Source organism: Microtus oregoni, unplaced genomic scaffold, assembly GCF_018167655.1.
Source record: "Microtus oregoni isolate MIOR12 unplaced genomic scaffold, Mior012 000019F_ref0000042, whole genome shotgun sequence".
Classification (NCBI taxonomy): Eukaryota; Metazoa; Chordata; class Mammalia; order Rodentia; family Cricetidae; genus Microtus; species Microtus oregoni.
In genome coordinates this window covers 35,648,184-35,671,400 of record NW_024543078.1, presented here as the reverse complement: position 1 = coordinate 35,671,400, position 23,217 = coordinate 35,648,184, and the positions used below count along the sequence as shown (strand labels likewise).

The 23,217-nt window shown below is 46.4% G+C and overlaps 1 protein-coding gene and 1 pseudogene across 4 annotated transcripts in view; one reads left to right on the top strand and one right to left on the bottom strand.

The window, feature by feature from the left end:
* Positions 1-1,112: 1,112 nt before the first annotated feature.
* Positions 1,113-2,038, bottom strand: LOC121459761 (annotated as a pseudogene).
* Positions 2,039-15,940: 13,902 nt separating this feature from the next.
* LOC121459438 (AP-1 complex subunit beta-1-like) overlaps positions 15,941-23,217 on the top strand; it is a 55,752-nt gene continuing 48,475 nt past the window's right edge. For all 4 annotated transcript variants that reach the window (XM_041669212.1, XM_041669211.1, XM_041669210.1 and 1 more), the window contains exon 1: positions 15,941-16,073. The gene's annotated coding sequence lies outside the window, so the exon portion shown is untranslated. The remainder of the gene's footprint in view (positions 16,074-23,217) is intronic.

The following is a 23,217-nucleotide window of genomic DNA, read 5'->3' as shown; positions in this document are numbered from 1 at the left end:
ACACCTAAGGAAATGTTCAACATGCTTAGTCATCAGAGAAATGCAAATCAAAACAACTCTGAGATTCCATCTTACACCTGTAAGAATGACCAAGATCAAAAACACTGATGACAACTTATGCTGGAGAGGTTGTGGGGAAAAGGGAACACTTCTGCATTGCTGGTGGGAATGCAAGCCGGTACAACCCCTTTGGATGTCAGTGTGGTGATTTCTCAGAAAATTAGGAAACAACCTTCCTCAAGACCCAGTAACACCACTTTTGGGTATATATCCAAAGGATGCTCAATCGTGCCACAAGGACATGTGCTCAACTATGTTCATAGCAGCTCTGTTTGTCATAGCCAGGACCTGGAAACAACCTAAATGCCCCTCGATTGAAGAATGGATAAGAAAAATGTGGTACATTTACACAATAGAGTACTACACAGCAGAAAAAAATAATGACAGCTTGAATTTTGCAGGTAAATGGATGGAGCTAGAAAACATTATTTTGAGTGAGGTAACGCAGACACAGAAAGACAATTATCACATGTACTCACTCATAGGTGTTTTTTTTTGTTTTGTTTTTTTGTTTTTTTTTTTTGTTTTTTTTGGTTTTTCGAGACAGGGTTTCTCTGTGGTTTTGGAGCCTGTCCTGGAACTAGCTCTTGTAGACCAGGCTGGTCTCGAACTCACAGAGATCTGCCTGCCTCTGCCTCCCAAGTGCTGGGATTAAAGGCGTGCTCCACCACCGCCCGGCTTTCATAGGTGGTTTTTAAACATAAAGCAAAGAAAGCCAGCCTACAAACCACAATCCCAGAGAATTTAGACAACAATATGGACACTAAGAGAGACTTACTTAGATATAATCTACAAGGGAAGTAGAAAGTAGAAAAAGACAAGGTCTCCTGAGTAAATTGGGAACATGGTGACCTTGGTGAAGGATTGAAGGAGGGAGGGGAAAGGCAGGTAGGGGAGCAGAGAAAAATGTTGAGCTCAGTAAATATCAATAAAGAAAATAAAAAAAAATAAAGCCTTTATTTTAAGCAAAGAGTCTTCTGCTGAACTCAAATACCAAGAAGTATGAGAGGTGGGGTTGGTTTTATTTTCAAAATGCTTCCGAAGTTATTCTATTATAAAGGAACATGGCTGAACAGGTAGGCGACAGACTTTCCATTGTCGGTTCTTCTGATGGCTTCTGCCAGGGTCCTGGAGATGTCAATCACCTGTATTTTGGAGCAGTGTTCCATCTTATCCTCCTGAGGTATGGTATCGGTGACTACTACTGCTTCAAAGCATGCGTTGTTGATGCAAGAAATGGGTGGGCCAGAAAAGATTCCATGAGTCAGGATAGCAGAAACCCTGGTAGCTCCAGCCGCGAGAAGTTGGTCAGCAGCATGACAGATTGTACCACAAGTGTCAGCCATGTCATCGAGAAGAGAAGCCACCCGATCCTTCACGTCTCCTACCAGCACCATGCGGTCCACTTCACTGGCCTTCTTCCGTTCCTTATGAATCAAGGCGAAATACACGTTCAGTCGTTCTGCAATGGAGGTCACTCTCTCGGCTCCACCAGCATCAGGTGAGACAATAGTACAGTTTCTCCACTCAGGTATGTTCTCCCTTATCCACTTTAAGACTGTTGGCTCTGCATATAAATTGTCCGCTGGGCTATCAAAAAAAGCCCTGAATCTGAGATGCATGTAGATCCATGTTGATAATATGATCCGCTCCTGCGACAGAGTATTTGCCACAAGCTCAGCTGAGACGGGAGCCCGACTCTTATCCTGGCAGGCATAGGGGTAACCCGGCTGGCTGAAGCAATCTTGCAAGCATTAATCATGATCAAAAGTTCCATTAGATTGTCACTTATCTCACCACACCCACTCTGAACGATGTAGACATCCTCTCCACGTACACTTTCTCCAATTTCCACACAGCTCTCCTGGTTGCTGAATTTCTTAATCACCACCTTGCCTAGCTCCAGGCCCAGGCGGTCAGCGATTTCCTGGGATAAATCCTGGTGGGAGCTCCCGCTGAAGATTTTGATATTCCGCATCTTGGGTGACTACACAAACACGCTCTTCGCTCAGTGGTCACCGCCACTGCAGAGACTGGACCCAAAGCCAGCTGGTAGCCTGAACACCTAGTGCACCGCGCACCACCGTTGCTACTCCGCCGTCTTACCGGTGCCTGCTTCTAATGTAGCACAATTAATAAAAAACCCATAGGCAGACATTGGGGTTCAACTTGAAGGTCAGAAAAGCAAAACAGCCAGCCACTGACTCTTACCTCTACCTGAGTCTGAAATGGCAATCCTGCCTCCAGGAATCTCAGGATAAGACTGAGCCTTATATTCTTATATATATCCTGCCTTATATTCTTCTCTAGTGCTGGGATTAAAGAGTGCACCACTACAGCCTGGTTTTTTTTTTAATATTTATTTATTTAGTATACAATGTTCTGTCTGTATGCCTACAGACCAGAAGAGGGCGCCAGATCTCTTTACAGATGGTTGTGAGCCACCATGTGGTTGCTGGGAATTGAACTCAGGACCTTTGGAAGAGCAGGCAATGCTCTTAACCACTGAGCCATCTCTCCAGCCCCTACAGCCTGGTTTCTTTTTTTTTTTTTTTTTTTTTTGATTTTTCGAGACAGGGTTTCTCCGTAGCTTTTGGTTCCTGTCCTGGAACTAGCTCTTGTAGACCAGGCTGGCCTCGAACTCACAGAGATCCGCCTGCCTCTGCCTCCCGAGTGCTGGGATTAAAGGCGTGCGCCACCACCGCCCGGCTACAGCCTGGTTTCTATGGCAGCTAGTGTGGCTACTGGGATTAAAGTGTGTGTCACCACTGGCTGATCTGTAAGACTGACTAGTGGGGCTGTGTTACTCTCTGATCTTCAGGCAAGCTTTATTCATTAAAATCCAAATGAACTATCACTCAGAGCAGCCACATCGATCTAATCAGGGTTCAGAATCAGAAGGCAGAATCCTGGTCACAGAATAAAAGCTTGTCCCAGGTGTTTGAGCGTATGTGATGGTGGGAGCTGCTTTTGTGGTAACTGCATCACTACTTTCTGGAAGACTGACGCCCTTTAGCCTGGTGTGAGAGCTTTAAATACACAGGAAGACAAGAGAAGAGGAATTCAAAATGTAAAATAGCACACACATGCTGGAACCCACAGAAAGCCTCAAGAGCCTAGGTGAATAGTCACAGCCCCACGTTGGCCCTTGCAAACCTGGGTGTGTGGGTGTCTTAAAGAAGCAGGACTCGTCTGGGCAGTGGTGGCTCACACCTTTAATCCCAGTACTCAGAAGACAGAGGCAGGTGAATCTCTGTGAGTTCGAGGCCACCCTGGTCTACAGAGCTGGTTTCAGGACAGTCTCCAAAACTACACAGAAAAACCCTGTCTCAAAAATAAATAAATAAAAAAACAAGCAAACAAACAACATGAAAATAAAGGGGAAAAAAAAGGAAGAAAGAGAAAAATAAAAAGAAGCAGGAGTCCCTCTTGGAAAGCCACACACACTCTAAAGGCCTGGGACTCAGGGAGCCCAAGCATTTGAGAGGTGGGGAGAACAGAGCAGCTGTGGAAGGGCTGTCCTTCCCACAACTAGCTGAGCTAGTCAGAGGGGCCAGGCCAGAGCCACACACCGCGCAGTGGTGCTTCCACCTCTGCCCTCCAATCCTGAGTGTGAGTCTTTCTGTTGTCCCACCTGAGAAAGGAGACATGAGGAATGTCAGTCCAGCCAAATGGTATGTTAAAAATCCACCAGGAAAGCCACGTGAGGTGGTCACACCTGTAACCTTAGCACGAGATGGGCAGTCAGGCTAATCTCAGTGAATCAGTAAACAGTTTGGGCTACGTAGCAAGTTCCAGGCATGCCTGGGCTATATTGTAAGACCCTGTCTCAGAAAACCTCAAAGCAAACAAAGAGAAGTCCACTGGAGGCAGAGAAGGGAGGCAACAGAGACGGCTGCTCAAGTGTGAGGCCTGGAGTCTGATCCCCAGATCCACATGAGAAACTGGGCACAGTGACAAGAGCTTGGAACCTCAGTACTGTGGGGGAACTAGGATGCTAGTGAGGCCTACTTGGTTAGCTGCAGGCCACCTGTCACGTGGAATGCCAGGCCAGGCGACAAGCCTCTACCCACTGGACCATCTTGCCAGTCCTATTGGTTTTTCCTATCTGTAGTTCTGAGGATGAAGTCCTGGGCTTCAGACACGCCAGGCAAGTGCTCTGCCACTGAGCTATGCTTACCCAGCCCTTCTATATTTTGATCTCTAATAACTTATGATAAAAAATACAATTGAAATGCTATGGAAATAATGGTTAGACCAGTTGTTCTCAAACTGTGGGTCACAACCCCTTGGCCAAACCTCTATCTCCCCAAATATTTACATTTTGGTTCAAAACAGTAGCAAAATTACAGTTATGAAATAGCAATGAAAATAATTTTATGGATGGGTCACCACAACTTGAGAAACCGTATTGAAGGGTCACAACATTAGAAAGGCTGAGAACCATTGGGTTAGGCTACATTGTTAAGGAAATAATGAATGAAAAAGACTTCTTTTTTTTTTTTCTTGAGGCAAGGTTTTTTTTTGTTTTGTTTTTCAAGACAGGGTTTCCTGGAACTAGCTCTTGTAGACCAGGCTGGCCTCGAATTCCCAGAGATTCACCTGCCTCTGCCTCCCGAGTGCTGTGCTGGGATTAAAGGTGTGCGCCACCACAGCCTTGTGTGTGTTTTGTCGACATTTTTTCTGGTATATACTCGTGTGTGAGTGGCAGAGCCCACGGATATATAATCCATGAATGTACATAAGGTTTGCAGGGCGGTGAATCCTGGCTGTGTCACTTATTTTTTGCAAACTTGACAGTCTCGAGTCATCTGGGAAGAGGGAACCTCGACTGAGAAAATGCCTCCTTAAACGGCCTGTAGCCAAGTCTGCGTGGCATTTTATTGATTGAAAACTGATGTGTAAGGGCCCAGCCAACTGTGGCAGCACCTCCCATGGGTAAGTGGTTCTGGGGTGTACAAAGAAGCAAGTTGAGCAAGCCAGTGAGCAGCATCCTTCATGGTCTCTGCTTTAGTTCCTGCCTCCAGGTTCCTGCCTCGACTACTGCTAACTTCTAGATGGCCTGTAAGCTCTAAGGAGAAGTAAACCCTTTCTTCTTGAAGTTGCTTTTGGTCATGATCTTTATCCCAGCAATAGGAACCTAAAATACCTGGTAATCCAATTAATAGTAATCTGAAGCCAGGCAGTGGTGGCGCACGCCTTTAATCCCAGTACTCAGGAGGCAGAGGCAGGCAGATTTCTGAGTTTGAGGCCAGCCTGCTCTACAGAACTAGTTCCAGGACAGTCAGGGCTACACAGAGAAACCCTGTATCAGGAAAAACAAAACAAAATAATAAGTTTAATCTGCACTTAGTTAAAATCCCACAGTAATTTCTGTTACAGGAGCTGGAGGTATGGCTCATTGGTCCTTGACCAGTTTGTGCAAAGTCCTTGATTCAATCCCCAGCACTGCAGAAACAACTGAACAAATGGAAGTAGAACCTTACAAGTAGATTCATGCAGAAGAAATAATACATGAAAGGGGCAGGGGAGACAGCTCAGATATTAAGAGCACTGAATGCTTTTCCAAAGAGCCTGAGTTCAATTCCCAAGACCTATCTTGGAGACTAATAACTATAGTAACTCCAGTTCCTGGGGATTCTGGCTTTCTCCAGCAATGCATGCATGCAAGTGGTACATAGACACGCATACAGGCAAAATTCCTATAAATGTAACATAAATCCATGTTATATATACATATACATACATATACATATATCTACATATACATATATATATATATATATATATATATATATATATGAAACTCAGCCTGCTAGATGTAAGCTGATTAGTCATAGGCATGTGCTGGTTAATAGTATTAATGAAGGGTTTTTTGTTTTTTTGAGACAGGGTTTCTCTGTGGTTTTTGGAGCCTGTCCTGGAACTAGCTCTTGTAGACCAGGCTAGTCTTGAACTCACAGAGATCCGCCTGCCTCTGCTTCCCGAGTGCTGGGATTAAAGGCGTGCGCCACCACCGCCTGGCTGAATGGGTTTTTTTTATTGTTTAATGATTTATTTATTTTTATTTCATGTGCATTGGTGTTTTGCCTGTATGCACGTCTCTATGAGGGTGTCAGATCCCCTGGAACTGGAGTTACAGACAATTATAAGCTGCCATGTGAGTGCTGGGAATTGAACCTGGGTCCTCTGGAAGAACAGCCAGTGCTCTTAGCTACTGAGCAACTTCTCCAGCCATCAAACACATTTAGCTGCTGCTTGGAGGAGCGTCTCATTGTCCAGGTTTTGGAGTTGTAAAGAAGGTAGCTGTCAACGCAGACTACAATGAGAAACACTTCGGCAGCCACTCAAACACCAGAGACGATGAGAAAATATGAATTATTAACAGGAGTGAGATAGAGGAAGAGGAGAGCGAAAGGCACGAAGGCCCCAGGAGTGGATGACATCACGGTGGAGGAGCTGGAGGCGGCTACAATGGGAACACGAAGTGATTCCCACGGAATGGAAGCACTCAGCCATAATTCCCACATACAAGAAGGACAAGCTGGACTGCTCAAATTACAGGGGCATTAGTTTGTTGTGCCATAGCAGCAAGATCTTCTCCTTCATTATCCTGCAAAGGATCAAGGGCAGAACAGGCAATCTAGCAGAGGCCCAGTGCGGATTCAGAGCTAACAGGAGCACAATTGATCAGATCTTCACTTTGAGGCAACTGGCAGAAAAATACGAAGAATTTGGAGAAGACTTAATATGTCTGTTACATTGACTTCAGAAAGGCATTCGGTAGCGTTCAGAGGGAAGGACTTTGGGAAACAATGAGGTTCTACAGGTGCCCAGAGAAAATCATAAGAATATTAGAAAATGCCTATAAAGATACCTCTGCATCAGTCAAAGTCTGTCTTAAACTCATCACTTAGTTCTCCACAATCGTAGGAGTGTTGCAGGGGTGCGTCCTCTTACCACTACTCTTTAATCTATTCCTGGAATTAACAATAGCAACAGCCCTGGAGGATGAGGAGATAGGTGTGCAGATAGATTGTGTGTGAATCAATAACTTGTGTTTCGCCGACAATACAGCACTACTTGCTGAACGTCCAAATGAGCTGCAGGCCACGGTAAACAGAGTCGTGGAAGTCAGTGAAAACCTTGATATGAAAGTAAACATGGGGGCTGAGATACAACACTTGGGAAGGGGGCACAAAGATTTTAACATTATAATAAAGAAACAGGCGTTGGTGACACACACCTTTTATCCCAGCACTCGGAAGGCAGAGGCAGGCGGATCTCTGAGTTCAAGGCCTGCCTGGTCTACAAGAGCTAGTTCCAGGACAGGCATCGAAGCTACAGAGAAACCTTTTCTTGGAAAAAACAAAACAAAACAAAAATCAAATAATAAAGAAACAGAACCTCAAGCAAACAGGCAACTTTATCTTGGAGGAAACCTCAGTTCAAAGGAGGAATCTATTTCAGACGTCAAGAGGCAGATAGGGATTGTGAGGACTGCATTCCAGGAGAGGAAAGGCTTGGTCAGCAAGAGAAATGATGACAACAACAAAATTACAAGTATCTGAGACCTCCTTTTTATAGCAAGAAGTAAACATTAAACAAGGACAAAGGAAATTTTATAATTTCAAGGTAAAGCCCAGAGACATTTGCATTTTAAGATTACAGTTTTTGATAACAAAGGTTTCAGCTAAGACAATGTCTGCAGAGGCCTGTGGATCTCCTTCCCAGCTGATAGTGTCTGTAAAGAACTTTACGACTTTCCTGGCACAACCGGTTTCCCATAGCAGGGAAGGATACGAAACTCTGTAAAGCCAAAGTCACAGAAGAACAACCTGTTAAAAGTTAACCTTAGTCCAGGCAGTTGTCAGCTGTAAGGAGCAGGAGGGTTATCCCCTGGCTGTTGACAGAGATGCTAGCTGTAAGGCAAAAGCCATTGTTAAGACTATTACCTTTTATCCCCTTGCTTCTAACAAAGCTGATAACTGAGCCGGGTGGTGGTGGTGCAGGCCTTTAATTCCAGCACTTGAGAGACAGAGGCAGGCAGAGCTCTGTGAGTTCTAGGCCAGCCTGGTCTACAGAGTGAGTTCCAGGACAGGCTCCAAAGCTACACAGAGAAACTCTGTCTCAGAGAGAGAGAGAGAGAGAGAGAGAGAGAGAGAGAGAGAGAGAGAGAGAGACTGGTCAACTGATGAGCCTGAAAAGGAGCGGATGGCTGACAGCAGTACAAGGTAGCCAACACTGCTTTCAGCCCAAGTCAGATTTTCAGCAGAGAACCCAGGCAAACTATGCTGCCTGTGTGCCTCACAGAACTGTGAAGTAATAAGTGGATGTTGTCTGAAGCTGCTAAAGAGGTGGTAATTTGTTACCCAGCAATAGAAAACAAATATAGATTTGCTATGAGGCCGCTAACTCTTGCAACCCCATGGGGAAGCATTAGGCTTTACACCGACGGATGACGTGGCTTGGAGAAGGGTTTAATAGCCTTCAAAGATCAAACATTAAGAGTGAGCTCCAAAAGAAGATCTGAGGACTCTGGGACTGAGTCCCTTGGCTCCTGTCCCATGAGGCTTTTCCTGAAGGTTGAAAGGTAATGATGAGCTAGGCTGTGATGACACACACCTTTAATCCAGCACTCAGGAGGCAGAGGCAGGGGGATCTCAATGAGTTCGAGGCCAGCCTGGTCCACAAAGTAAGTTCCAGGACAGCCAGGACTGTTACACAGAGAAATCCTGTCTTTAAAAAATAAAAAAAATAAAAATAAAAGAAAGAAAGGTAACGATGAGTACCTGTCATACAAATAAACTGGGATGTGCTGTGTTCATTCCCCAGCGATTGCAAGGACCCAGTCCAAACCATTGCTTCCATCTCTGGGCACTGGGAATGCCCATTGCAAGGCTAGGACCACTGCCTTGGGGGTACTTTAAACGAAAGTCAACAACCTCAGTTTTAAGTAGTTGGGAGAGAGTGAGGTTTGCCCTCCGTTTGTGCTGTAATAGATGATATGGTCAGGTGACCTGACACTTTACAGGTTTACCTCTGACCACTGAGAAGTTCTAGAACACCTCATAGTATTGAGCACACCTAGCATTCAGGGTGGATTTCTACCCTCACTCTCAATAAAAGACATTAAGAACATTTGGAAAAATGATTGATAACGGTAGTGGAGCAGGGGAAGTTCAAGGCCAGCCTGGGTCATTTTGAGTTACAGAAAGTAAAAGTGCTACAAGAAAATAAAACTAAAAAGCTGCTGGACTTGGCAGTGCATACCTGTAATCCCAGCACTCAGGAGACTCCAGATGAAGGCTATCTGGGCTACACAGCCAGTCTCAAAAATAGATAATGTTTGCCAGGGTGGGGGTGTTGTGGGGTGGAGGTGTGTATATCTTTATTAATCTCCCGGAGGCAGAGGCTGTGAGATCTCTGGTCTACAGAGTGAGTTCCAGGACAGCCAGGGCTACATAGAGAGACCTTGTCTCGATAGATAGATAGATAGATAGATACATACATACATACATACATAGATAAATAGATAATGTTGTGTTTGTTGGAAGGAGCCAACCTAAAAACTCCACTCAGTTGATGCAAATGATAGGATACACACACACACACACACACACACACACACACACACACACACATCTAGGAGTATTGTCCAGCTTTGAGCTGGTGAGATGGTTCAGCAGGTAGAAGTAGTTTGTTGCTAACCTGGATTTGATCCCTCGGGATGCACACGGCAGAGGAGAGAACTGAATCCTGCAGTTTGTCCTCCATCTTCTACGTAAACATGTGTGCATGCACAGACACACGTGTTTAAATTAAGAAGGAGGTCTGGGAGTGTAGCTTAGTGGTAGAGTGTTTACAAGCTCAGCTGTGCCCCGTGTGAATCACACAGAGAGAGCACACCTGGGCCATGCACCCATTTTTTTCCCCCGGGTCCCAGAAAGCCATGCCTTAACTTGGACCCACCTCTTAAAGATAAAGATAGTTGGCTAACAAGGCTTCTCCATCAATGAACCTTGAAGGGCAAAGAGGAAGACTAAGGCCATTTGTAGCTAATATTGCAGTGAATTTGTGGGGTCTTGGACTTCTTGTTCCTGCTTTGTGAGTTTTCCCCTTATAATAGATAAAATATAATTGTTTTATCCTTTAGCTAGCCTGGTTATTTCCCAAATCGAGCTAATTTTTACAATTGGTGCCCAACATGGGGCTAGAGTCTCTGGCGGCTCTGGCCAGCCTTAGTCAGGCTCCAAACCGCCGTTCATTTTGGGTATAGAATTCCCGCATGGTGGCCCTGAGTAGCCACTAGCTGAGGTCCTTCAGAGACTGAGGAGGGAAGGCAGTGGGAGCACATGGTTTCCGTCTGAGATGAGAACGTCTGGTTCTGTAGGGAGGCGAATACAGGTAAGGACTGCACACCAGGTAAAAGCGCTCAGATCCAGGGCACGAATGATCCCTACAGTATCTGGGCTTGTTGCTCTGTTCTTTGTGCCCACTTTGGATTTTGTTTTTTTCTGGAGGTTGAATCCAAGGCCTTACACATGATAGACAGGTTCATTGCAGTTTTCGAGACTGGGTCTTCCTAAATAGCCCAGGCTAACCTTGAACCTAATATGCAGTACAGGCTGGCTTAGTCTGCCTCCTGAATGCTGAAAATGCAGGTGTGCATGGCTCGCACCTGGTGTCTTGAGAATCTGCAGTCACTACTGAAACTTAGTGCTGTCTAGTTGTGCCTTAAGCACTTTACCTATCTAGAAAATATCTAGATTTTCTTGACATCTGTATAAAATAGGGTATTAGTCCCGTTTTCCAAACGGAATGTTGGAGCTCAAAGACACTGAATTACATGCTCTTGAACACAGTCAGCAAGTGGCTGAGTTGAACCAAAATCAATGCAAACTGTAGATGCCATTTAACAGAGACATCAAGATGACATGACTGTCCATAAATGCTAAGACTTAATCTCTGTATCTCTATGAGCAATCTTACAAGGAATCACCGTTGTCCCATTTCCTAGGTTGAGAACAGATTTCCCACAGCTGGGCATTTGAATCCAGATGAGATTTGGAGCCTGGGTGGCCTTCCTTCCTTCCTTTTTTCCTTCCTTGTACTGGGGGTTGAAACTAGGCCTTTGAGCATGCCAGGCAAGTGTTCTTCCACTGGGCTCTATCTCCCCAACTCTAGCCTGGGACACTCCAATTGTGCAGTAGAGATTGGTCCTGCCCAGGGACTGGAGCAAGCAGAGAGTCCTCTGAGAGGCAGCCTGTGGCATTAGAGCCGGGAGGACTGGCCAGAGATTTGCTTCTGCAATGGTGTCGTGGCAGCATTGGCAACAGGGAGAGAGTGGGGAAGAAGGGAGCCCCGGATGCCTCCGGGGCCCTCTGCTAGCTGTGCCCCACTCGGTCAGTGTAGAAGGATAAGAAGCTGCCGGGCGGTGGTCGCGCATGCCTTTAATCCCAGCACTTGGGAGGCAGAGGCAGGCGGATTTCTGTGAGTTCGAGACCAGCCTGTTGGTCTACAAGAGCTAGTTCCAGGACAGGCTCCAAAACCACAGAGAAACCCTGTCTCGAAAAAACCAAAAAAAAAAAAAAAAAAAGAAGGATAGGAAGCTGCCCACCTTCTGCAGGTGCAGGACTGGTGTGATCTGTGAGGAGGTGAACATAGTCATTTCCTTCTTCATATCCAAAAGGATCTGTGCCAATGTTTAGGGATTTGAGGGATTAAAAAGAACAAGGAGCAGGAAGCGAAGACTGGGCTCTCAGATCCATAATCATAAAGGAAGACAAGCTGGGAAAGTTGGGACTAGAAGGGCATGTTGCAGGGCCTGTGCCAAGATCATGTTTAGAGAAAGGAAGGCAAGCCGGGTGATGGTGGCGCACGCCTTTAATCCCAGCACTCGGGAGGCAGAGGCAGGCGGATCTCTGTGAGTTCGAGACCAGCCTGGTCTACAGAGCTAGTTCCAGGACAGGCTCCAAAGACACAGAGAAACCCTGTCTTGAAAAACCAAAAAAAAAAAAAAGAGAGAGAGAGAGAAAGGAAGGCAGTTAATGGCCTTTGTCGACCCTCTAGTGGACATAGAAGTGGAGAACACTTATTTAATCTGCCCAAATTAAGTCTAGCTTGCTGGCTACCAGGAATTGGTACCAGGCCCGAAAGTCCCTAGAGGCCCAAGGCCCTGATATTGAAATATGATATTTGCATAGTACCTACATATAGCCTCCTGTATACTTTAAGACATTATTCAGTGACTTATATAATATGTAACACAGCATAGAAACTATGTAAATAGCTGTTATATTGGAGGCTGGGGACATAACTCGGTAGGGCTCAGGCCTTTGCCTTATCCTCTGACTGTCCAGCACTCGCTCCCTCAGTACCTGAATAGTAGAGATTCACAAATCCGGACGACTCCACAGATGCCTAGCTAGTTTCCTTCCGCAGGACTTCCCTTGCAAGCCTCCTCCCCCCCCCCCCGAAATGTTTTTTTTCTTCTTGGAATTCACTTTCCCAGCATCTCAGTGTAAGAAGAAACCACATTCTCATTCAGAAGATGTAGCAAAAAGAGCCACCCGCCCCTGGAGGTCTTCCTTAGGGGTCAGGTCCATGACCTCTGAGTCCTTGGAAATTTTGGTTTTGAGACAAAGTCTCTGTAAGTGGCCCAGGCTTGCACGGAGCTGGTGATGCTCCTGTCTCTGCCCCCCACCCCTCAGTGCTGAGTTATAGGTGCGCCCACCACACCCGCATTGCTTGGATCTTTTTGGTTCTGCCTCTCCCATAACTTAGTCACTTAGCCATGAACTCCCGGCAGCAGGGTGCTTTTAGGGCGTTTTTAAATTGTTTTATTTCATTGTTGTTGGATAATTCTTCTCTTTTCATTTCACATACCAAGTGAAATTTTGTTTTCTGTATGATTGACAACTGCCAGCGTTTCTCATTAGAGAAGTTTCCTCCAGACACCTGCTATCACCATATCAACAGGCAGCGTATGTTCATATACAGTTATTCTAGGTGTAAAGAAGAAACCAACCTGGTCTTGACTTTTGATTTCCAGCCAGCAGAACTGTGAGAAAAATTTCTGTTGCTGCACCAAAAAGGTTCCCCACTTTGTATTTTTTTTATAGATTTATTTATTATGTACACAGTATTCTCCTTGCATGTACATCTGCTCCCCAGAAGAGGACACCAGATCTCATTACAGATGGTTGTGAGCCACCATGTGGTTGCTGGAAATTGAACTCAGGACCTCTGGAAGAAGAATCAATGCTCTTAACCGCTGAGCCATCTCTCCAGCCCCCTCCCCACTTTGTATTTTTAACAAAGGATTTAAAAATGGAATAAAGTCAGCCACTGAGATAAAGTTTGCTGGATTTTGGAGGCAGAAAGCAGAAAGAGGAAGGAATCTGACCTTAGCGGATGAGACTGTGTTTATCGGCACACACAGCACACAGCGAGGGGCAGATTCTTTCCAGAGGGAATGGAGGGTAAGCTGCTGAGACCCTTTATAAGGGGAGGGGAGGGGTTTTGGACTGAAGAAGTTGATGCAGTTGTGCAGGTCTGTGTGCAGGCTGTGTGCAGAGCTGTGTGCAGGTCTGTGTGCAGGCTGTGTGCAGAGCTGTGTGCAGGTCTGTGTGCAGGTCTGTGTGAAGGTTTGTGTGCAGGCTGTGTGCAGGTCTGTGTGCAGGCTGTGTGCAGAGCTGTGTGCAGGCTGTGTGCAGAGCTGTGTGCAGGTCTGTGTGCAGGCTGTGTGCAGAGCTGTGTGCAGGTCTGTGTGCAGGTCTGTGTGAAGGTCTGTGTGCAGGCTGTGTGCAGGTCTGTGTGCAGGCTGTGTGCAGAGCTGTGTGCAGGCTGTGTGCAGAGCTGTGTGCAGGCTGTGTGCAGAGCTGTGTGCAGGTCTGTGTGAAGGTCTGTGTGCAGGCTGTGTGCAGGTCTGTGATCTCTCTTTCCTGGAATTGTCTGTGTCAAGCAAAACAGATGATCTTGGGAGACAGGCTGTCTCTTCAAGCATTCTTCTCTGGGTTGAGCTAGGTCAGTTGTAATCTCATTCAGATCCTGTTTTTCAAACCAAGGCATTCTACTAAAGATATTTTACTAGTGACAATTTCCTGGTGTTAATGTTATCCTACATATATAAAAATGTCACCATTGAGAGAAGCCGGGTGAAGGGTATATGCTATTCTTTTTGTTGTTGCTTTTGTTTGTTTTTGAGACAGGATCTCACTATGTAACTTTTGGTTAGCCTGGAACTTTCTATGTAGATCAGGCTGGCTTTGAACTCACAGAAATCCACCTACATCTGCTTCCCAAGTGCTGGGATTAAAGGCCTGTGCCACCACCATCCAGCAAGATTTTTTTTTTTTTGGTTTTTTTCGAGACAGGGTTTCTCTGTGGTTTGGGAGCCTGTCCTGAAACCAGCTCTTGTAGACCAACAGGCTGGTCTCGAACTCACGGAGATCCACCTGCCTCTGCCTCCCGAGTGCTGGGATTAAAGGCGTGAGCCACCACCGCCCGGCCAAGATTTATTTATTTTTATCTTATGTTCATATGTATGTGTGCCATGTGCATGCATGTGCCTGTGGAGGTCAAAAGAGGGTATTAAATCCCCTAGGATTGGAGTTACAAGATGGCTGTGAGCTACCATATGGGTGCTGGGAATCAAACTCAGGTTGTCTAGAAGAGCAGCCAGTGTTCTTAACTAATGAACCATCTCTCCAGCCCCATGGGATTCTACTTTGTCTGTAGTTTGTTGTTGTTGTTTACAATGTGCTGTAATGCTAAAGTTTTTGCAAAGCTTTGAAGAATGTAAAAATGACTGGGTGTGGTTGTGCACACCTTTAATTCCAGCTTTGGGAGACAGAGGCAGGGGGATCTTTCCTTGGTTTTCACAGAGAGTTCCCGGTCAGTCACGGCAACAGTAATTCAGTTGTTAGAGTGTTTAGGATGCCCAAAACCCTGAGTCAGATTCATAGTACTACATAAACAAAGCATGGAAATTACTGAAACCTCAACACTGGGGCCAGCCTGGGTTATGTAGTGAGCTCCTGTCTCAAAAACAACAATAACGAACACACAAATAATGAAATAAAAGTCAGAAGACACATCATATCTAGGTTTAATAACCACGTATTAAAAAGTGCCTCAGAAGCCTGCATAGTTTTTTGGTCTTCTTCTTCTCCTTCTCCTTCTTCTTCTTCTTCTTCTTCTTCTTCTTCTTCTTCTTCTTTTTCTAATATATTTCCTTCTCTCTGCACTGCAAATATTATTGGTTCAATAAAAATATTAGAATAGCTGTTTTATAATGTTTTAAAGGGGACGAACACAAATTATCTAGAAGAGAAAATTAATAGGACCACAGTCAGGAAAGAAATGGCTGTGTCAGTTGAGGTCCTGGGAGACGTATACACCTTAGCTCACTTTGAAGTTCCCCTTGGGTGAAAAGTCTTAGGAGTAACTTATGCTGTCCTCCTAGAACAATGAATTCTCCAAGGACTGTAGAAAGAAGTCTAGATTCAACCTAGTAGACAGCCGTAGTTTGGCGGCTGATCACAGCTCCGGTTTTGACTCTCCCACTTACCAGGCCAATAATCTTGGCCTCAGTCTTCCCATCTGTAACTCAGAAAAAGATGGACTTTAAGTCTTCTAAGACCCTTTCCGACTCCACTGTTCTCCTGCCTGATCAGGGTGTCTAGGCAAGGACTGCACAGACTGCCACAACAGCTTGACCCCCCAGGCCCCGCCCTCCTCACAAGGCTCCGCCCCTCCCGCTTCAGGCCCCGCCCTACCTTGGCCCCAGCCCCTCCCTCCCGGGTTGCACCCTTGACCCCGCCCCCGGGGTGTGCGTCCACCGGAAGTTCCGCGGCACTGGCAGCTCACTTCCGCTCGGCAGGTGACAGCCGCCGGGTTCGGAGCGGCCGGCTGCAGCGGCGCACCCGCGGAGAGGGAGGTGGAGGCTGCGGACATTTTGCTGCTGAAGCAAGCCGAGCCGTAGCGCCCGGAGCCGTTTGGACTTGCTGGTGAGGAAAAAGGCGCCCCGGCAAGATAAAAGAACTGAAGGGGTCTGAGGTGAGGGGTCGGCGGGGTCAGAGGTCACGGAGAGGACGCCACGCTGGAGGGGCTCGAGCCGCGTGTGGGCGAAGGTGAAAGGGCTGCGTGCTCATTCATTCACTCCCGCGTGGTGGCCCGGCGTCACCCAGTCACCTGAGGTCCGCAGTCCCCTTTGGAATGGCCGGCTGGAGAGACTCCTGGACTTAGGCCCCTCCTCCGCTCTGCTTCCCCGTTCCCACTCCGTGGCCGACCTGAGGCCTCCTCGTTCAGGGCTTTATCTCTTGGCCACCGCCCCCAAAATGGGGCAAAAATCTAGAAATGGCCTTATGCCGCCCGTCCTTAGGGTCCTCAGGGACAAGTTGACGGAATGGGGACACTTGTAGTAGTGCTAACACAACAAGGATGTCTGTCACTGGTTGTCCAGCCCTTTTTGACTTAGAAGCTCTGTGCTAAGCACTCTGTGTCCTGATCACAGCAGCCCCTGTAAGGGAGCTATTATTGCTTTAGTCGTTTTATCCACGAGGGCACGGAGGCACAGGAGGTTAAATCACATATGGAAGGTCATTCGAGGAGTAGAGGCAAAACCAGGCTTCCTATGCAGGTTTCCAGGGACAAAGGAACCAGAAGCCCGTTTGGGGTCTAGGAGTGATTTGATATATCTAGTCACCCGCCATTATATTGTTTGGATTGATGTCAGGAGGCCGCCTTCTGGCCTCTTGTGTGGTCTGATCTTCAGAAGAAGCATTTGCTTCACGTTCATTAGGAGGCTGTTCTGTCGCAGGCTCTTGCGCTTTCAGTGTTTTTCCTTTCAGGGCAAGAGTCCGAAGGTTTTCCTTATTATTGGGAACTGTGAAAGGCTATTCATGAAACTAATATCCAGACACTCCCTTCCTCGTGGTTGGAACAACAGGACCACTTAGGGGATCCTTGACGCTAGGTTCTAGAAGAACCTGCCAGAAGGAAGGGGCTTTGGCCGTGTGGTGGTGCCAGGGAGATGGCACAGGGATTTGGTGGCTGGATGGTGGCGTTCTCTTCCCCTGGAGACATTTTCTTGCTCCACTTATGCCTTAGTTTCCCCGACAGCAACACAAAAAGACTTCCTTCCTACTGCCTCTTGCGTGCATTGAACTATAATGAACCTGTGGAGGTTTTCTTGTGCTTTTGGAAAAAGTAGTAAGTAAAAATGTTACATTAGTTGCCTTCTTAAAAAATAAAAGGGGCTCTAGTTCCACGCTGGCCAGTATTTCATTGTGTCTTGAATCCATAGCAGTCATCCTGCCTCAGCCTCCCAAGTTCTGGGACTGATTACATACCTAAGCTACCACACCCAGTTCTCCTATTTATTTATTATAAGCTCTGTAGTCTGGGTTGGTTTTTTTTTTTTTTGTTTGTTTTTGTTTTTTGTTTTTTTTTTAGTTCTATCTAACTCACAGAAACTTAATAGTGTCACCTTATCCCTATCCTTCCAGAGGATAATTGGAAATAGAACAACTTGTCACAGGTTGTAGGAACAGACACAGAGCTCAGGACTCTAGCACTCTGTCTAGCCCACCTGACCCTCTGTTTCTTAGGAACTGTCAAGAGGCCTTTGCTAGTCCTAGAGACTCAGACCTTCAGAGTCTGTGTAGCGATCATCTAATGAATGTGGGTTGACTGGAATCTTCACGCTGGGTAACTTGACAGGCTCAGAGGTCCAATGGAAAGAGCATTCCGACTGCCTGCCAGTCAGCTCCTGGCTCCATCCCCAGGTCAGCAGCTTCGTAGTAGTGTGACTGGGATAATTCGCTTCAGTTGGGTTTCTATCCTAATAAAATATGTAGGTATATCTAAGTGGCAGAGCACTTGTCCAGCATTTGCAAGCTCCTGGTTTCCATTCGTACCACCAATAAAAATAAGGTTTGCGGGGGAAATGTGGTGGTACATGCCTATAATCCCAGCCACACATTAGGCTGTGGCAGAGCACTTGTCTAGCATTTGCAAGCTCCTGGTTTCCATTCCTACCACCAATAAAAATAAGGTTTTGGGGGAAATGTGGTGGTACATACCTGTAATCCCAGCCACACATTAGGCTGAGGCAGGACGAGGCAAACTTGATCTGTATAGTAAGTTCCAGCCATGGCTACATAAAAAGACCTTGTCTCAAAATAATCATAAGGAAGCACTATTGACCCACCTCCCGTGTCTGTAGGTGTTAGAGGAGCCTGTCTTGCAGAGCATGTTACTGTTGACATGATACCTGCTGGGGCCTGTGTCTGAGGATGGCTGGCTGCCCTGCAAGGTTACTGCTTCCTTCTCCAGTTAGATCACTAATTGTTAAGGACCACTCCCATCCATTCTTCTCACTTCACTTCCTAAAAGTTTGTAGGGACAGTTTAGTTGTGGGTGCAGCTGAGGCTGGGTTGTACTGTCATCGTTTGCCAGTCATACCCGAGACTTGCACATCTGCACTGCTCACTTCCCAAAAACCCTGAAGTCGGGCACCAGAGCCTGAAGTGCTAACAGGAAGCAGGCATGGTTTGTGCTAGGTTTTTACTTTGTTGTGTTTCAGATGGTTAAGGGGTACTTGTTCCTTGAAGGTATTTCTGTTTCTCAATAGATCTTTTTTTCCTAAGATACACTGCTGAGATTATCACAAGCCAGAAGAGATATTGTTTTCCTCCCTGATCTTTATCACTTTACATAGAGGAAAAAATAGTGAGAGAATATAACCCAAGCAGCTGGGGAACCTTAAAAAAATACTACTTGGTCAGGCATGGTGGCACATGACTTTAATCCCAGCCTTTGGGAGGTAGAGGCAAGCCGATCTGTGTATATGAAGCTATCTTAGTCTATAGAGCGAGTTCCAAGCCAGCCAGGGCTACACAGAGAAACACTGTCTTGAAAAACAAAACCAAAAATAAATAAATAAATCCTACTTGAAAATCCACCAGTAGGTCCTCCTTTCCCTCAGGCTAGACCGCACTTCTTGGCATAGCATCCAGGTCCTTTAGGCTCTGACTTCAACTGGCTCACTGGCTGCATTTCCCATACTCTTCTTCCTCCCAGGCATAGTCAGCTGCTGCCGCTTCTATAAGCTGCACTCTGTGCTTTGTCTTTGCTTTGTGATCTTCTCTGCCTGTACCCCACTCCTGCTGCTCTTGCCTAGACTCCTTTGCTGGACTACTGTTTGATGCTTGCCGGTTGCTCATTACCGCCATCTTGCAGAGACCTGACTGAGACCTTTCTAGTGTGTGTGGCAGTAATCACAATGAGTGCAATTGCCTGTTTACTTGACTTCCTTTAGTAAAGATCTCTTAGTTGTTGCAAGATCTGTGTGAACTGTGTGTGTCTCCAGCATCTAGTGAGGTGTATGGTGCGCACAGTCGATGTGTAGTAAGGGTTTGGGGAAAGACAACTGAATGAATATCCTATTGTATTGTCAGGGTTCCTGGTGATGTTATGTCCATCCTCATGTCCCACTGGTTTCGGGAGAAGTGTGACTGGTAGAGGGACTTAACTGCTCCACAGCCTCCGTAGCTCTTCCTCGTCACCAGAGTGCCTGAGGGCCTCCAGGGTTCTGGGGAGCAGGGAGGTGGTGAGCCTCCAGTAGTGTTGGCTGATGTCTGCCAAACCGGTGGGTTGGATTCTGCCTGTGTTGACCTGTTTTAGCTTTACAAACCTCTAATTCCAGGATGAATCCTGTTAGCTAGTGGAGCCAAGAGGCTTAACTGTGGTCCTAGATTTTGAAGCTCCCTTGTGTCTTCAGCCTTGGACTGGACCTCTAACAGGATGGTCTCTAAAGATGGGAGACCCCTTCTGGTTAAGGCAGAAGTATGCCTGGTTGGCTAGAGCTTCCCAAGTCCATCAGCTAGGATGCAAGGTTCCAATCTGTTTCTCTCAGTGTACCCTGGGTAGGAGATGACAGAATTGGAAGTCATATTTAAGAATCTTTGATTTTTGTACTCGTGTGTGTGTGTGTGTGTGTGTGTGTGTGTGTTTGCCACAGAGCACCTCTGGATGGCAAACGACATTTCCCAGGAGTTGGCTCCTTCTCCCATGGGAGTTCCAGGGATCACACTCAGATTGTCAGGCCTGGCAGCAAACGCCCCTGCCCACTGGGCTGTCTCACTAGCTGTTTTGTTTTGTACTGAGAGTTAAAGCTCAGGGCCTCATGCACACCACCACTGACCTATATATATATATATCCCTACTACTTAAAAGGTTTTTTACAAAAGTTATTTTATGTGTATGACTGCCCACATATATGAATGTGCACCGTGTGTGAGCTTGGTACCCTGAATACCAGAAGAGACCAACAGGTCCTGTAGGAGTGGAGTTACAGAGCTGCCATGTGAGTGCTAGGAACGAACCTGGGTCCTCTGTAAGAGCAGCAATGGCCTTTTGTGTGGGGTCAGGGACACCCTTGCCATGGCCTTTGCTCATGAAAGTGAGAGGACAACTTTTGGGAGTGGGCTGTCTTCTGCCACCATCAGGGTCCCACCCAGTGCTCAAATCAGGTTATCAGGCTTGGTAGCAAAACCTTCTGTCCCTGGGCCCTCTCACTGACCCTTTCCTCAGAAGCTTTAGCCCAGTGCTTTGATGTCTAAGTACTTCACCAGCTGTGTCATACACAGGCGTAGACAAGGGCAGCGTACACTTTTAACCACACCCTAACTGCTTTTTGAGCTGGAAAGACAGTTTTTGTGTGGCCAGCTATTGAGTCTGTTTGCATCATCTTCATTCGCTGATTTTGAGATTCTGACAAGAGAGACTTCCTAAGTCTAGCATTCATTCATTCATTCATTCATTCAGTGTTTATTGAGGCCTATTAGTGTCTGACACTGGGATGTGCCATAGGTAAACAAGCCAAGCCTAGTTTCTGCCATGCCGTTGCTTTCTCTTGGGAAAGAGACACAGCAGAAGTAGAAAACAAATGGAATGATTGGAAAACAGAAGACATGGCAGCCAGAGCCTGTTAAAATTGAAGTCTTGTCTCAGGATTCCGCTCCTCCAGAGTAAAGCCAGCACCCTTACAGTGACTGCAGCTGTTCTTCTGTCACTTAGTGCCCAGTCCTCCTTCGGCCACAGCAGGTCACTCCCACCCACTTCTGCCCTGCATGGTAGGCATGGAACCAGGACCTCACGCTTGCTGAGCTTCTGCTCTGTTGCTTTCCTCCATTCTTAGCCCCAGATGTTCGGTTGGTCTGGCTGCTGTTTTCAACCTCTTCTCCACCTGCTCTGTGCTGTACTCCTTTCTTGTTTTTGGTTAGTTTGGTTTGGTTTTTGGTTTTTTTGAGACAGGGTTTCTCTGTGTAGCTCTGGTGTCCTGGAACTCACACTGTAGAACAGGCTGACTTCAAATTCACAGAGATCTGCCTGCCTCCACCTCCTGAGTGCTGGGATGATGATGATGATTTGCTTCTAAGGAACTGTCTTCTCTGTTTGTTGTTGTTGTTTTGTTTTTACGATCTTGCTTATTTGTAAACAGTTCTCTTTCTTTCATTGCACATAACTTCCAGTGCATGGTAGGTGCTTGGTGAATGTATGCAAATGTGTAAAAATACTGGAGAGTAGCAGATAAATACCTCTGGAGATGGTAGATGTAGGGAATGTCTTTGAAGTGATGTCATCGAAGCTGATATTTGAAGGATAAATTGGAACAGCTAGGGCAGGAGAGGATAATCCTGGTAGGATCAGCAAGTATAGACAATGAGAAAGAAGCACCTAGCAAAACACTGAGGGCCTAACGTTCTGAGGTCCTTTCAAGACCTTGTGGGCCTGGTGGTGCTCTCATTGTAGCCCAGTTCCCCACCTCCTATAATGTGCTCACTGAGCCTGTAGGAGCAGGTTATTATGACCTGCCTCACTGAAGGAAGGGGCCTGGTCTGTCTCTCCTCATTTAATCTGAGGACTCAGGGTTCCATCCTTGAATGTCATGGTAGGGAGCATAGCCGCAGGCAGACATGGGGCAGGAACATAGCTGAGATCTTACATCTGACCCACAAGCATGGGGGGGGGGAGGGAGGGAGAAAGAAAGAACAAACACACTAACTGGGAATGGTGTAGGGTTTTGACAAAGCCCAACCCCAGTGACACACCTCCTCTAACAAGGCCACACTTCCTTTAAACTACCACAATTACATATTTATGATTAATTTTTTGTGGGCCTGAGGGTGAATGGAGCCTTGGGTCTTTGCCTCTGAGCTCTCCTCTCAGCCCCTTTCTCCCATTTGAGATGCTGCCACCTGTCGTCTTCTCGCTAATAGTATTTATGCTTCGCCTTCCATTTATTGGCTGTGAAATGAGCTTGTAGGTCAGGCATTTTCCATTTCAGGATACACAGACATACATGCAGATAGAACACTCATACACATAAAATTAAATAAAAAATTCTCAGCCTCGTAGAGATGTGCCTACCTCTGCTTCTCAAGTATTGAAATCAAAAGAAGAAAATGTCCCCGAAGAGACAAGGCTGGGCAGTGGCAGGTGCCACTTGACATCTGCCAAGGCCTCTGCATCTTCTGCTAGCAGAGTCCACCACACTGACCTCCAAGGCCATCCCTGAACCTTGTACTTCCTTCTCTAACTTATCTGCTCCTCTCTTCTCCGAGTCCTTGTTTGTTTTGTGATGTAGTCTTGCTGTGAAGCCCAGCTCAGACCTCGAACTCTCCATTCCTCTTGGTTCCACTTCCCAAATGAATTAATGTATTTGGCTCAGTAGATGCTTTATATATTATTAAGGAAAGATTTGCCTTTATCACAGACTCCTTACCACATGGCTGCTTTGGGCTTACATGGTGCTCTTCTCTTGGTGTCATGGCCCTGGTTTCACACGGAGAGACCGCAACTGTAAACCACTCAGTACTGAGCCTGCTTCTAGCTGGCATTGGTGGCTCACTCTTCTCAAGTCTCTGCTTTGTTATACTGGCATTTAGTGAGCATTTCTATGTCACCTATCTTTCCTATCTGCATAATCTCCCCTTCACCTCAAGAGAACTTCCCTGATACTCCACCCACCTCAGGATTAGGATTCTCCTCTAAGCTTTGGTGACAGTTTTCTGAAGGGCAGGATCACTCTCCTGTCCTCTGCGATCCTATTTATGGCCTACTGTGTATGACTCCTGTGTGGGCATA